The 10315-nt window shown below is 39.4% G+C and overlaps 1 long non-coding RNA gene across 1 annotated transcript; it reads left to right on the forward strand.

Annotated features, from left to right (window-relative positions):
* Positions 1 to 7140: 7140 nt before the first annotated feature.
* On the forward strand, positions 7141 to 9618 carry LOC122011272. The gene is made up of 3 exons (XR_006119935.1): positions 7141 to 7607; positions 7720 to 7904; positions 9579 to 9618. It is a non-coding gene; the product is annotated as an uncharacterized LOC122011272 (long non-coding RNA).
* Positions 9619 to 10315: the final 697 nt, after the last annotated feature.

A 10315-nucleotide genomic window follows, 5' to 3' on the forward strand; every position in this document is an offset into this window, starting at 1 on the left:
CGAGATTTACTTGGTTACAACCGGGGAGGTTGTTAATCCAAGGAAAGCGTAGCACTAGTATCTCCTTCAGGCGAATAAGCCTTTTACAGTAATGAAGCACACAACAGAAGCTAAACTACAGAAAAAGCTCACAAGTGTAGAAAGAATGCTTGAGTTCTGAATTGTTGAAAAGCTTCTGGACCAAGGCTATATTTATAGCCTTGGTCGGGGCGCCCTGAGGGTTCTGAGTGCCCTTGGGGGGATAAAATTTTATCCCCCAACGTTCAGATCGTGTCAACCATAATCTGGTCAACTTTTTAGGTCCAGCGCCCTGGGCAGGTTCGGGCGCCCCGGACTGTTCGGGCGCCCCGGACTGTTCGGGCGCCCTGGACCCCGAAGTCAACTTTGGTTGACTTTTTTAGTCCAAGTCCTCTGCTCCGGCTCTGTTCGCCTCGGTCCGGGTCTTCTACTCCAGATTCACTCGCTTGGGTGATTTCTACCATCCGAAAAAGGGCTCACCCGAACCCAGCTTCCGATCTTCTCGAGCAGGCTTCCGCTCCGGCTTCTCGTCCCTCGGAATCACCGCGTGATTCCTTTTCATCCGCCAGCGTACTCATCCGCAGTCTTCATCCCTCGGTCGCACCCTGTGCTGACCTTCTTGCTAGCTGCGTTTCTTGCTCCTCGAACAGTCTTCCGCTCCGGCTTCTCGTCCCTCGGAACCACTGCACACTTCCTTCTCGTCCGCCGGTGTACTCTTTCGCAGCGCCTCGTCCCTCAGACGCACCGCATGCCGTCCTTCTCACTAGTTCATCTTTCGCTCGACTACCTGTGCTCCTAAGCTCCTGCACACTTAGACACAAGGTTAGAAAAACATAGGACCTAACTTAACTTGTTGATCACACCAAAACAACCTTGGGGTTCCAACACACACAAATTAGAATGAACCAATTACAACACTTCTTTGGCTCTATACTCCTTTGCCTTAAAAGGCATTTTGGTCATTTTTTCTTTCAAGCAAGATTCGCATGTTTGAAAGTTTTCCACTACCAATGAACCCAAAGGTCCATCGGCTATTAACCTTTGAACCCTACTCAAGTTAATATGACCTAGCCTTAGATGCCAAAGATATGTTTGGTTCATTTTCGAAGGTTGCTTTCTCTTATTAGATTTAGAAGATGTGTTATTAATTTCCATTTGTTGCATTATGGGAGTTATTGGATTAAGAGTGTACAAATTGTCAACCAACGTACCAGAATAGATAACCTTCCTATTTTTCTTGACAACTATTTTATCATCAAAAAAATAGAATATTCATCCATAAATAATTTAGAAACTGAAATCAAGTTCTTTCTAAAACATGGTACGTAAAGATAATTTCTCAAAATCAATATTTTATTCCTATCAAAAGATAAATAAGCATCTCCCACTGCAACAACCGCCACTCTCGTAGCATTGGCCATGTAGACGGTAATCTCTCCTTCATTTAGTCATCTGGTTTCCTGGAACCCCTGCAATGAATTGCAGACATGATCAGTGGCTCTCGTATCTATACACCAGGTATCGGTAGATAACACCGCTAAACATGTTTCAACAACTAATGAATAAGATATATCTTTATTATTCTCCTTTCTGCGAGGACAGTCTACCTTTCTCATGGCCTCCTGCCTGGCAGCCTGATTTTGGTGTCCGAAGAGTTCCTTGAGATTGAGCATCATGCCATAGGCAGTGGGTAGGGCCTGATGCTGCAGCACATTTGACATAGAAGCCAAAATGTAATACCGCGTCATCTCATCTGCCTTGACCCATTTCCTATGTCTCTCTATCTCCTTTTCACTAGAATCATTATCAAGCACGCTAGGACAGACCTCCAAAAGTGCGAACTTGTATTCTTCAGCAGTTAAGACAATGTCCAAGTTTCATTTCCAATCGATATAATTTGGACCAGTAAGTTTGTTTTCTTTTAAAATAATAGCAAGATGATTGAAAGCCATTTTGAAATCCTGAGAATCACAAAATAAAGTATTTGGTCAAAACTTTAGAATTTAAAATAATATTGATTCCTCAAACTATATAATTTAAATTCACCAACACCTTAAAACACCGTGAATTTCGCATGCCACGATAGTGTGAGCGTATACTAATTCAAACATTTGTAAGAGGAGGTTTTACCCATTAATTTTATTATCTTGTCAAACTAATTTTATGACAAATAAAATTAATAGTTTGTTCATCTTCGGTCACACAAATAATAGTAGTGACTCCGATGGGGAGGATACTATTAAATGTGCATAAGTGTATAATATTACTTGATACTTAGTCCATTAATTAGGATTGTGCCCCTTCAGATGGAGAAGATTACACATACCTAAATAATTTCCTATAATCAATCATCCATAGAGGAAGTTTGATCTAGTGATCTGCAAACAAGTTCATCTGATGTGGAGGAAGGTACTTAAAGACAACGCGCAAGTTTGTATGCATCACTTACAAACTAGTAATGGAGACCGTGGAATTTATTTAAATAATTCATCTCCCACTTAGTTATTTAAATCGAGGAATTTTAATCATGCACACACATCACAACACACATATCACAGCACACACATCACAGCACATAAAACAGCATATAAAGGCAATAAATATGAAAATAAAATTTCCAACTATTATAGCCTCATCCAACGCTGCCCTCCAATATGCTGCCAATGGATCGCTGCCCTCCAATGTGTTGCCGATGGATCAAGTCGTCGTGTCTTTCTTGCTTCCTTCTCCGTCGCGCCTCTGGTCCTCAAAGTAACACCACGCATAGCAAGCTGCAATAATAAGAAATAAAAAATTACATTTATCGATCCTATATTTCACGAAGGAATGTACATGTAATCTAGATCAAACAAAATATAAAATATACTAATACAGCTCCGACTGTATTTAATAATTACAATCATGCACACACAAAATACCCTCGACATGCTCGAGGGTTCAAATCACATACAAACACAATAGGTCATAATAGTTGGAACTAGGATACCTGCAACCCAGAGTTAATCTATTCTGCATATCCTACTATTATCCTGCCTAAATTATATATGAATAGTGCATAATTTAACCGAAAACCAATCACACAGAGGTAGATAACCCACTCTGATACCAATTGTTAGAGCTGGGAATTCCGTTCTGTGTAAATCCCTTATACAAAAATTTTGTACGAGCACAGAACCTTTCCTAGCAATCCACATGCTCAATCAGACATGTGTTTGATCAATCAAGCAAGATCTTGATTGATCAAAGTGCACCTTGATCGAAGCACAAGATCGCTGACCTCTTGTGTTGGTATTCAAATCGATATCCAAAATCAACACGAAGAAAACAAAACCAATTATGTAATGGAATTAAAGAACTAGTTGTACCTTTCTTCGTAGCTAAAGATCTCTTGATCTTCTACCGTATTCCTCTCCTCTTCTTGGATGTCGTATGAGCGATGATCTACCAAGACAACACCACCCTCTTTTCTTCTCTATCAAAACCACCGGCCACAAAAGAGTCGCTAGGATGAGGCATCTTCTAATCTTCTTCCTTCTCTTCTTCTTCCTCTTCTTTCTCTTCTTCCTCTTCTTCCTCTTCTTGCTTTTCTTGCTCTTCTTCCCTTTCTTCAAGCCGTCACCCACAAGTGGATGGGAAGGGGCGCCGACCACCAAGGGAGAAGGGGCCGCCGACCACCAAGGGAGAAGGGGGGGCGCCGACCACCAAGGAGGAGGAGGGGATAAGGGCGCCGGCCCTAAGCAAGGAGGAGGAGGGGGAAGGAGAATAAGTTTGTGCCGCCAGCCCTAGGAGGAAGAGAGGGGAGGACAACCACAAGAAGAGAAGGGATTGTGGAGAATAAGAAAGTTAGATTTTAGGGGCCACATCCTACTCCTTTTTATAGACTTGCCGTCAGTTACAAGGAAAGAAAATTAACAAAATTTTGTTTAGAAAAAATCTAAACAAACTATATTAAACCAAACCAAGTTAAGTTAAACTAAGCCAACACTACAACAAAAACTACAAACGACAACGGATAATATCCGTTGTCGTAGGGTCAAAAAACCGTTGTAACTGAGGGTGTTGTAGAATGTATTGCCCTACGATAACGGTTTTGAATCCGTTGTCTTTGTAGACATTTGACAATGAATTTTATCCGTTGTTGTTTACATGCTCAAAGTTTGTTTACGAAGGATACGACAACGTTTTAAAATCGTTGTGGCAGATAATTTCGACAACAGAAATAAACCGTTGTGGTAGACTCTTTTTACAACAAATTAATTTTAAAACCGTTGTTGTAGATAATTTTAATATGTTTTACAATAGATAAAACTGTTGTCTTTTATCACTTTTTATAAAAAAAAATCCGTTGTGGTTACATACTTTTTATAATATTTCTAACCGTTGTCTTTAATATTCATGTTGTAACATGATAATAACAAACAACCAATCTTTATTTAATATAAACAAACCACCAATACAAAACTAAATATTTACTACATTCAATCCATGAAAATATTATCTTCAAATTTCAAAAATTAACTACACACATCAAAATGAGAAAATAATAGCTGTGTAATCGAAATCCATAATATGTCAGCTAAAATCCTCTTCCCAACTGAATCTTTAAAGTCTTTTCCAGCAACTTACTGGCTGCATCTTCACGTGACCGAGTATACAAATTTCCCTTGGCAATCAAATCTGTAGAATTAAGCTGTAGGAGTTGATAAAAATAAACAAATTATAAAGACATTAAAAGATAAAATATACATGTAAGCGAATAAGAATTATCTTAACCTGCTGAAACACATACGGATTGATGATACAATTCAGCTTTGCACTACTGCTGTCTTATTTGTGCAGCATGTTATTAGAAATTAGCAACTGGTATAGAAGGAAATGAAATTGCATAACATCCACATCTATTTGGCAATTTGCAACGATCTCAATCATATAAATCATATGGTTCTTCATTGAGTTCAATTTAGCCCAGTGGCATATTCAAATCAAAGCATGATACTTTAAGGTTGGCAATGCCATAAAACTTATCCAACAAACACTGAAAGGTCAAATGCAAAGTGCTAACATAACACATTCTAACACTGAGTAGAATTAATAAGATATTTTCACCCAGAACGCTAGTTATGCACTATATGTCAAATAAAAACATAGAAGAGAACGCTTGTGTAATGGGGGAAAAAATTTCAGTTGCCCAAGTAGAAAATAATTGGATAACATGTAACAATTAATGGAGCAAGCCAATGAAGCATCAGAGAGAATAGAAGAGTTACTCATGAAGTGCTTTGGAAAGTTACAAGGATTCCAACGATTGGAACTTCACCAGACAAGAAATTTGTTGATAAATTCCTACAGTTGTTAAAAAAAATCATAGTCAAACAGTTAACTCTGCAACAACAAACTGCTTAGCCACCAATAATCACATGAAGACTCACAGAAATCATAATGGGTTCAGAGAGCCAATAGATGGAGGAATTGTGCCCCTGAGCAAATTGCTTGACAAGTCCCTACATTTTTTTACATCAAGCTCAAGAAAACGGATTAAAGAAACAACTATATAACAAAAGAAAACAAGGGGATGTAAAAACTACAAGATGGTAAGTTGCACAAGTTCTCCAATCTGGGGTGGAATGTTCCCTTGAAGGTAATTAGATCTCAGATACCTTGAAAAATAAGTAATGTGACAACTTCATGCAACAATATATAGTAAATTCTCATTGCCAATAACTATAATCGATAAAAAAATATATGAATAGAAGAAAACGCATACAATGCTGTTAGCTCAGTGCAGTTCTTTATGGAATAGGACCGTGCAAGATCAACAATTTATTCAAGTGTACAACATAAAAGTATCCATCATTGTGCTTTAAACAAGGTTAAAGACATGCTCAAACTTAGCTCAATCATTATGATCTCTTATCACAATCATGCGAACAATGCACTGTTGTCCATTGTTAGACAGATATGTTCAACAAGTGAAATAACTATTAAAATGTCGTAAAGTTCACCAAAGCGTATGTGGTGCCGCAAGATCTACTAGCCTAAAATCCATTATAAGTTGGAAATCATTAGAAATGCTTAATCAAGGAGATGTTGTAATACCTCAGAAGCATCATCATGAAATGCTTCATCCACATTTGCAGGAGATAACAATTTTTTTCTTTCATTCAATATTATTTTCTCGCTTTCCTTGTTAGCGTCCATCAGAGCTACTTCTAGAAGAGCTCTTGCATCTGGATCAAGTTCACTGATGAACTTTAATGGAGAAGGCCAAACAAGAGGTTCTGCTGCTGATGGGTTTAGCAAAGTTGCACAAGCTCCATGATTGTGCTTTATAGCTACAGAATAAGGTATTCGCCTATGGAATATAGATCAGCATATGTTTAATAACAGTGAAACAAAGACAAAACTTCCATGAACACAGAAATTTTAATTAGTTTGTTAGTAGATAAGTAGAAAATTAAGAGAGAGAGACTCCTTAAATTGACTCTCCTGATGTATGAAAAATTTTGATTCATTATAATTCATCTCAACTAACAAAAGACAGCCAAAATATAAAAAGGCTAAATGCTGCCTAAAAAATTCCTAAAAAGAGATTTCATGGTTGTTGGAAGATAATCACCAAAAGGCCAACTAACAAAGAATCTACACTGTCTGTTTGTTCAAGATTTCAATTGTAAAGCTAGCAGTTCCAATTTCTCTAAGAGTATATGCAATTTGAAAAGATGAAATATGCCCACCCAGATGAATCCCTCTGGAGCCGATCGGCTCCCCATGCAAGCAATGTGCGAACACAGTCCAAACTTCCTCCGCGAGCTGCCAAATGTAGAGGAGTTCTCCCAGAATGACTGAAAAATATGGATTTCAATCTCAAAATAGAAAATTGACACATAAATATAATGGCAAATGATCGAGTATATAAATCATTCAAAATACCCATATTCCCTAGTGGAAGAAGAAACAAGAGCCCCATGGTCTATGTGAGATCTCGGAAAATTTAAATAAATAGGGTTATTGCAGAAATAGCCTTATAAAATTTTTCCGGAATTTTTAGAAATTTTCTGGGAATTTTTCGGAGCTCGTACGACGGGTTTTGCGGGGATTAGTTTCGGGTACGGATAAAGCCGAGTTGAGATACCCGTTTAAATGAGGAAATGGTTATTTATATAATTCCTTTTTCCTTATTTCTTTTCCCCCAAAACCGCCGATCCCTACTTGCCTTCCCCGATCTCCCCTCTTCCTCTTCCTCTCTCTGTTCTCTCGCGGACGGGCGACGCCGAAGCAAGCCGAGAGCTCCGGTGATCTCCTTCGGCCGGCATCGACGCCTAGTAAGCCCAGATCCAGCCGAAGCCTCCTCCTCCTCGCTCTAATCTTTCTGAAGACTCTCACGGGGACGAACCGACGCCGAGCGTGGACGAGTCGACGCCGACGATCGCCGGTGTAGATCTATCTGCGGAGCTTGCCGGAGATCAATCAAGGAGACAAGGATCATCTTGATTTCCTCTGCTCAACCCTTCCCCGATCTTTCTTCTCGTTTCTGCCGACCCTCTCTCCCCCGATCCGATCGCCGGCTTGAATGCCCTAGGGTTTCGAAGGTAAGCAACTGGTTCCTTCTTTTCCCTCTCTGGTTGCGATCTTGGAGGTTAGGGCTTGTTTCGGTTTTGATCCTTGTTGGAATTGTGATATCTTCTTTCGGTTTTGAGCTAGGAAGGAGAGATCGGATCCAATTACGTGCTGTAACCCACAGATCGGTTCTGGGATGTTTCCTTCTTTGCTGTGATTGAGGTTTCGGTTGAAGTGGGGTAGGATTTCAGCAGAGTTGCTGTGGTTTCTTTGATCCAGCAAGGAAATTCCTCTCATTGTGCTGTCGGCAGAGGCTTCAGATCAGTGAGGTGAGTTCTATTCCCTGTGAGCTACTTAGATGTGGATTATGGTTGTATTAATTGATACGTAAGGTATTGGTTTAGGGTTAAATTGTATTACTATACGAATTAGGTTTATGGGTTGATAGGATCTCCTAATCTAATGGGTGATTAGGGATTAGGTAACTAATCCTAATCGACCATTGGATTTAGTTAAGTTAAGTGTGATTGTTTAGTTGGATATTGGACTGTATCTAATCTAATGGAGAAACCCTAATCAATTGTTAGATTAGTTTAGGAAGGATAATGATGACGTGATTAGGGTTTTACCCTAATTTAGTTTTTAGAATTTTATTTAGCTATTTCATTTAAATTTAGCTAAATGAAATATATATGTTGTTTGACACGGGACTCCGATTCGAGACAGGCGTCTCGACTTGGATTGGATTGTACCTGCTATTTGAGGCGGGTACCCTTTGACTTATCTTGTTGATATTGTCTTGTGATATGTGCAGTTTATATATGTTTACTAGTAATTGGTAGATCTTTCTCTTCTCTGGTTATAGTTTATTCTATACCTGTAGGCGATTATTAGCGATTGGTAGTTAGCATATTCCCTGGTTTAGTTACTTGATACTTGATACATGTTGCTACGATTAACATCTATACCTTGGTCTAGCATGCTTTTCTTTCTTGCTATGCTTATCTGTGTTCATAGAGATGCATATCTATAGTGCTCTACTCTACTGGATTAGTTGCTTTACATGTGTGATACATGCTCTTGGATTCATGATACTTACATCATTGTTATATGTGATGTCTTTGGATTTATGCTGTTTATATCATGGTTATATATATGCGTTTACCTTTTGGGCACACACATATATGGAGGAGGCTATGTTCGGTATGACATATTGTAGCATCATGCACCATCCTGCATGATTGCATCTGGGCGATTGACGACTCCATTATTGTTGAGCTCGTCGGCTACATAGGCACACAACGTGTTTCCTTTGCATGGGTAGTGGCACGGCCGATGGGGTGTGTATGGCGGTAGCTCTGTAGTGCTCATTGGTCGCTCATGGGTAGTGTGTTGCAGCGTGGTAGCACGAGGATCCCTCCCGTCATCGTGTCTGGGAGTTGAGCATTAGGCTCCCTCACTATGTTTGAGTAGGAGGATAGGTGTACTCAGACAGCATCCGTCCACTCGGTCACTCTTGAGGAGCGGTGACGGTGCAGTGTCATGACCCTACCCACTCGGTCTCACCATTGTGTGTGAGATGGTGACTGGCGTAGGGTGACCATGTCATATTGCATCATATGCACGGATTGCATTCGTTATGATTGATGCATTTTGGTGATTGCATATGATTGACATGCATACAGGATACATGCTTTTGCTCTGACTATTTTTATCTCTGTATGTTGACAGTCAGTTGCCCAAGCCTCGCAGGTGAGTACAGTTTATTTCAGTTATGCCTCTTCTTATTATTCTTGCTATAGACTGTACTACATGGCTATTGTTGGTTACTGCATTTTATTCAGTTATGCATATGTGTTATACTGATAGGAGACTGTACTATAGGCTTTATGGTTTAGGAGGTTGTACCTTAGTATATTACTGGTAGTTATATATTGCTGTACATGTCTATTGGATTACCTGCTGAGTTCATTGAACTCACCCCGTTTTTATTACCATTTCAGGTTGAGGCCGTCGGGGAGATTCCAGTCGCTAGCCCCATTATCGCGAGGATTTTCTTTGTCGGATTATATTTTGCTTTTGCACCTTATATACTTGTATTGTGGGTTTGTATTGTGGACTTTACATTGAACATTCGGGTTTGCTACTTTTGTTTTCCGCTGCGGTTGTATTTTCATTACTTCGTGGATTTGTTTTCTTCGTTGTAGTGGAGTAGGCTGTTTGCATATATCTTCGAGGTTCTATATCGTCTTTCCTTATTAGACTGCGTGGATTGATCATATATTATATCTGTGTGGAATGTTGATATAAACTGCGTGGTTTGTTTCTTAATTGTATTGTATTATTAAGTGTGTGGCGGTATAAGATATATATCTCGAGTTTCATATTGTCCATGTCTGGGAGATCTTTGAAATTTCTTGGACGAGGGACTACAGGCGTGACAATTTTAGTATCAGGCGGTTAAATCTTTGGTTCTTCTGATTTTCGTGCTTATCTGGATATGTTCGGTTGCGGTTTACATCGATTTTTTCGATTCGGAATTCCGAGGTATTTTGACGAGGTTTTATTGGATCTATTTGGGGGCTATGCAGCGACAGGACATCTCCAGACGGCAATAGGTAAATCAGGTAATTTTATAGTTTTCATACCTGTAGTGATTTCTGGATAACATTTTTTTTTACATATATGATACGTGTTCTAGTACTTAGACGTGGTCGCACCACGTAAGATGTCGATAGAT

Source organism: Zingiber officinale, chromosome 1A, assembly GCF_018446385.1.
Source record: "Zingiber officinale cultivar Zhangliang chromosome 1A, Zo_v1.1, whole genome shotgun sequence".
Lineage (NCBI taxonomy): Eukaryota > Viridiplantae > Streptophyta > Magnoliopsida > Zingiberales > Zingiberaceae > Zingiber > Zingiber officinale.